Source organism: Nerophis ophidion, linkage group LG02 (genome assembly GCF_033978795.1).
Source record: "Nerophis ophidion isolate RoL-2023_Sa linkage group LG02, RoL_Noph_v1.0, whole genome shotgun sequence".
Classification (NCBI taxonomy): Eukaryota; Metazoa; Chordata; class Actinopteri; order Syngnathiformes; family Syngnathidae; genus Nerophis; species Nerophis ophidion.
The window spans coordinates 67859895-67865932 of record NC_084612.1 but is presented as its reverse complement, the minus strand read 5'-3'; the positions used below and the strand labels follow the sequence as shown (position 1 = coordinate 67865932).

The 6038-nt window shown below is 30.6% G+C and overlaps 1 protein-coding gene across 1 annotated transcript in view; it reads left to right on the top strand.

The window, feature by feature from the left end:
- The window catches only part of snta1 (syntrophin, alpha 1), a 100676-nt gene that overhangs the window by 1020 nt on the left and 93618 nt on the right, over positions 1 to 6038 (top strand). The gene's annotated exons all lie outside the window — the stretch shown is intronic.

Here is a 6038-nt window from a genome sequence, read left to right as displayed (position 1 = left end):
CTAACTAACAAGCAGTTAAATAACAGAACACTTTATTTGTATCAGGAAATTAATGCAAGTTAACAAGCAGTTAAATTACAGAAAAGTTTATTTGTACCAGGAAATAATGCAAGCTAACTAACACGCAGTCAAATTACAGAAAACTTTATTTGTTCCAGGAAATAATGCAAACAACATCACGCTAACTAACGAGCAGTTGAATTACAGAAAACTTTATTTGTACCAGGAAATAATGCAAGCTAACTAACAAGCAGTCAAAATACAGAAAACTTTATTTGTACCAGGAAATAATGCAAACAACATCAAGCTAACTAACAAGCAGTTAAATAACAGAACACTTTATTTGTATCAGGAAATTAATGCAAGTTAACAAGCAATTAAATCACAGAAAAGTTTATTTGTACCAGGAAATAATGCAAGCTAACTAACACGCAGTCAAATTACAGAAAAAAACTGTATTTGTACCAGGAAATAATGCAAGGTAACTAACAAGCAGTCATATTACAGAAAACTTTATTTGTACCAGGAAATAATGCAAGCTAAGTAACAAGCAGTCATATTACAGAAAACTTTATTTGTACCAGTACCAGGAAATAATGCAAGCTAACTAACAAGCAGTCATATTATAAACAACTTTATTTGCACCAGGAAATAATGCAAGCTAACTAACAAGCAGTCAAATTAGAGAAAACTTTATTTGTACCAGGAAATAATGCAAGCTAACTAACGAGCAGTCAAAATACAGAAAACTCTATTTGTACCAGGAAATAATGAAAGCTAACTAACAAGCAGTCAGATTAGAGAAAACGTTATTTGTACCGGGAAATAATGCACGCTAACAAGCAGTTAAATTACAGAAAACTTTATTTGTACCAGGAAATAATGCAAACAACATTATACTAACTAACAAGAAGTTAAATTACAGAAAACTTAATTTGTACCAGGAAATAATGCAAGCTAACAAGCAGTCAAATTACAGAAAACTTAATTTGTCCCAGGAAATAATGCAAGCTAACTAACAAGCAGTCAAATTACAGAAAAACTTTATTTGTACCAGGAAATAATGCAAGCTAACTAACAAGCAGTCAAATTACAGAAAACTTTATTTGTACCAAGAAATAATGCAAACTAACTAACAAGCAGTCAAATTACAGAGACCTTTATTTGTACCAGGAAATAATGCAAACAACATTACACTAACTAACAAGAAGTTAAATTACAGAAAACTTAATTTGTACCAGGAAAAAATGCAAGCTAACCAGCAAGCAGTCGAATTACAGAAAACTGTATTTGTACCAGGAAATAATGCAAGCTAACTAACAAGCAGTCAAATTACAGAAAACTTTATTTGTACCAGGAAATAATGCAAGCTAACTAACTAGCAGTCATATTACAGAAAACTGTATTTGTACCAGGAAATAATGCAAGCTAACTAACAAGCAGTCAAATTACAGAACACTTTATTTGTACCAGGAAATAATGCAAGCTAACTAACAAGCAGTCAAATTACAGAAAACTTTATTTGTACCAGGAAATAATGCAAGCTAACTAACTAGCAGTTATATTACAGAAAACGTTATTTGTACCAGGAAATAATCCAAGCTAACTAACAAGCAGTCAAATTACAGAAAACTTTATTTGTACCAGGAAATAATGCAAGCTAACTAACAAGCAGTCAAATTACAGAAAAACTTTATTTGTACCAGGAACTAATGCAAGCTAACTAACAAGCAGTCAAATTACAGAAAACTTTATTTGTACCAGGAAATAATGCAAGCTAACTAACAAACAGTGAAATTACAGAAAACTTTATTTGTACCAGGAAATAATGCAAACAACATTACACTAACTAACAAGAAGTTAAATTACAGAAAACTATTTGTACCAGGAAATAATGCAAGCTAACAAGCAGTTAAATTACAGAAAACTTAATTTGTACCAGGAAATAATGCAAGCTAACTAACAAGCAGTCAAATTACAGAAAAAATTATTTGTACCAGGAAATAATGCAAACAACATTACACTAACTAACAAGAAGTTAAATTACAGAAAACTATTTGTACCAGGAAATAATGCAAGCTAACTAACAAGCAGTCAAATTACAGAAAACTTAATTTGTACCAGGAAATAATGCAAGCTAACTAACAAGCAGTCAAATTACAGAGAACTTTATTTGTACCAGGAAATAATGCAAATAACATTACGCTAACTAACAAGAAGTTAAATTACAGAAAACTATTTGTACCAGGAAATAATGCAAGCTAACTAACAAGCAGTCAAATTACAGATAACTTTATTTGTACCAGGAAATAATGCAAACAACATCACGCTAACTAACAAGCAGTTAAATTACAGAAAACTTTATTCGTACCAGGAAATAATGCAAGCTAACTAACAAGCAGTCAAATTACAGAAAACTTTAATTGTACCAGGAAATAATGCAAACAACATTACACTAACTAACAAGAAGTTAAATTACAGAAAACTATTTGTACCAGGAAATAATGCAAGCTAACTAACAAGCAGTCAAATTACAGAAAACTTAATTTGTACCAGGAAATAATGCAAGCTAACTAACAAGCAGTCAAATTACAGAAAACTTAATTTGTACCAGGAAATAATGCAAGCTAACTAACAAGCAGTCAAATTACAGAGAACTTTATTTTTACCAGGAAATAATGAAAGCTAACTAACAAGCAGTCAAATTAGAGAAAACGTTATTTGTACCGGGAAATAATGCACGCTAACAAGCAGTTAAATTACAGAAAACTTTATTTGTACCAGGAAATAATGCAAACAACATTATACTAACTAACAAGAAGTTAAATTACAGAAAACTTAATTTGTACCAGGAAATAATGCAAGCTAACAAGCAGTCAAATTACAGAAAACTTAATTTGTACCAGGAAATAATGCAAGCTAACTAACAAGCAGTCAAATTACAGAAAAACTTTATTTGTACCAGGAAATAATGCAAGCTAACTAACAAGCAGTCAAATTACAGAAAACTTTATTTGTACCAAGAAATAATGCAAACTAACTAACAAGCAGTCAAATTACAGAGACCTTTATTTGTACCAGGAAATAATGCAAACAACATTACACTAACTAACAAGAAGTTAAATTACAGAAAACTTAATTTGTACCAGGAAAAAATGCAAGCTTACCAGCAAGCAGTCAAATTACAGAAAACTGTATTTGTACCAGGAAATAATGCAAGCTAAATAACAAGCAGTCAAATTACAGAAAACTTTATTTGCACCAGGAAATAATGCAAGCTAACTAACAAGCAGTCAAATTACAGAAACTTTATTTGTACCAGGAAATAATGCAAGCTAACTAACTAGCAGTCATATTACAGAAAACTGTATTTGTACCAGGAAATAATGCAAGCTAACTAACAAGCAGTCAAATTACAGAAAACTTTACTTGTACCAGGAAATAATGCAAGCTAACTAACAAGCAGTCAAATTACAGAAAACTTTATTTGTACCAGGAAATAATGCAAGCTAACTAACTAGCAGTCATATTACAGAAAACTTTATTTGTACCAGGAAATAATGCAAGCTAACTAACAAGCAGTCAAATTACAGAAAACTTTATTTGTACCAGGAAATAATGCAAGCTAACTAACAAGCAGTCAAATTACAGAACAACTTTATTTGTACCAGGAACTAATGCAAGCTAACTAACAAGCAGTCAAATTACAGAAAACTTTATTTGTACCAGGAAATAATGCAAGCCAACTAACAAACAGTGAAATTACAGAAAACTTTATTTGTACCAGGAAATAATGCAAACAACATTACACTAACTAACAAGAAGTTAAATTACAGAAAACTATTTGTACCAGGAAATAATGCAAGCTAACAAGCAGTTAAATTACATAAAACTTAATTTGTACCGGGAAATAATGCACGCTAACTAACAAGCAGTCAAATTACAGAAAAAATTATTTGTACCAGGAAATAATGCACGCTAACTAACAAGCAGTCAAATTACAGAAAAACTTAATTGTACCAGGAAATAATGCAAACAACATTACACTAACTAACAAGAAGTTAAATTACAGAAAACTATTTGTACCAGGAAATAATGCAAGCTAACTAACAAGCAGTCAAATTACAGAAAACTTAATTTGTACCAGGAAATAATGCAAGCTAACTAACAAGCAGTCAAATTACAGAGAACTTTATTTGTACCAGGAAATAATGCAAATAACATTACGCTAACTAACAAGAAGTTAAATTACAGAAAACTATTTGTACCAGGAAATAATGCAAGCTAACTAACAAGCAGTCAAATTACAGATAACTTTATTTGTACCAGGAAATAATGCAAACAACATCACGCTAACTAACAAGCAGTTAAATTACAGAAAACTTTATTTGTACCAGGAAATAATGCAAGCTAACTAACAAGCAGTCAAATTACAGAAAACTTTAATTGTACCAGGAAATAATGCAAACAACATTACACTAACTAACAAGAAGTTAAATTACAGAAAACTATTTGTACCAGGAAATAATGCAAGCTAACTAACAAGCAGTCAAATTACAGAAAACTTAATTTGTACCAGGAAATAATGCAAGCTAACTAACAAGCAGTCAAATTACAGAAAACTTAATTTGTACCAGGAAATAATGCAAGCTAACTAACAAGCAGTCAAATTACAGAGAACTTTATTTGTACCAGGAAATAATGCAAACAACATTACACTAACTAACAAGAAGTTAAATTACAGAAAACTATTTGTACCAGGAAATAATGCAAGCTAACAAGCAGTTAAATTACAGAAAACTTAATTTGTACCAGGAAATAATGCAAGCTAACTAACACGCAGTCAAATTACAGAAAACTTTTTTGTACCAGGAAATAATGCAAGCTAACTAACAAGCAGTCAAATTACAGAAAACTTTATTTGTACCAAGAAATAATGCAAGCTAACTAACAAGCAGTCAAATTACAGAGACCTTTATTTGTACCAGGAAATAATGCAAACAACATTACACTAACTAACAAGAAGTTAAATTACAGAAAACTTAATTTGTACCAGGAAAAAATGCAAGCTAACCAGCAAGCAGTCAAATTACAGAAAACTCTATTTGTACCAGGAAATAATGCAAGCTAACTAACAAGCAGTCAAATTACAGAAAACTTTATTTGTACCAGGAAATAATGCAAGATAACAAGCAGTTAAATTACAGAAAACTTTATTTGTACCAGGAAATAATGCAAGCTAACTAACTAGCAGTCATATTACAGAAAACTTTATTTGTACCAGGAAATAATGCAAGCTAACAAACAAGCAGTCAAATTACAGAAAACTTTATTTTTACCAGGAAATAATGCAAGCTAACTAACAAGCAGTCAAATTACAGAAAAAAATTATTTGTACCAGGAACTAATGCAAGCTAACTAACAAGCAGTCAAATTACAGAAAACTTTATTTGTACCAGGAAATAATGCAAGCTAACTAACAAACAGTCAAATTACAGAAAACTTTATTTGTACCAGGAAATAATGCAAACAACATTACACTAACTAACAAGAAGTTAAATTACAGAAAACTTAATTTGTACCAGGAAAAAATGCAAGTTAACTAGCGAGCAGTCAAATTACAGAAAACTTTATTTGTACCAGGAAATAATGCGAGCTAACTAACAAGCAGTCAAATTACAGAAAACTTTATTTGTACCAGGAAATAATGCAAACAACATCAAGCTAACTAACAAGCAGTTAGTTATATTACAGAAAACTTCATTTGTACCAGGAAATAATGCATACAACATTACGCTAACTAACAAGCAGTTAAATTACAGAAAAGTTTATTTGTACCAAGAAATAATGCAAGCTAACTAACACGCAGTAAAATTACAGAAAACTTAATTTGTACCAGGACATAATGCAAACAACATCCAGCTAACTAACAAGAATTCAAATTACAGAAAACTTTATTTGTACCAGGAAATAATGCAAACAACATCAAGCTAACTAAAAAGCAGTTAAATTACAGAAAACTTGATTTGTACCTGGAA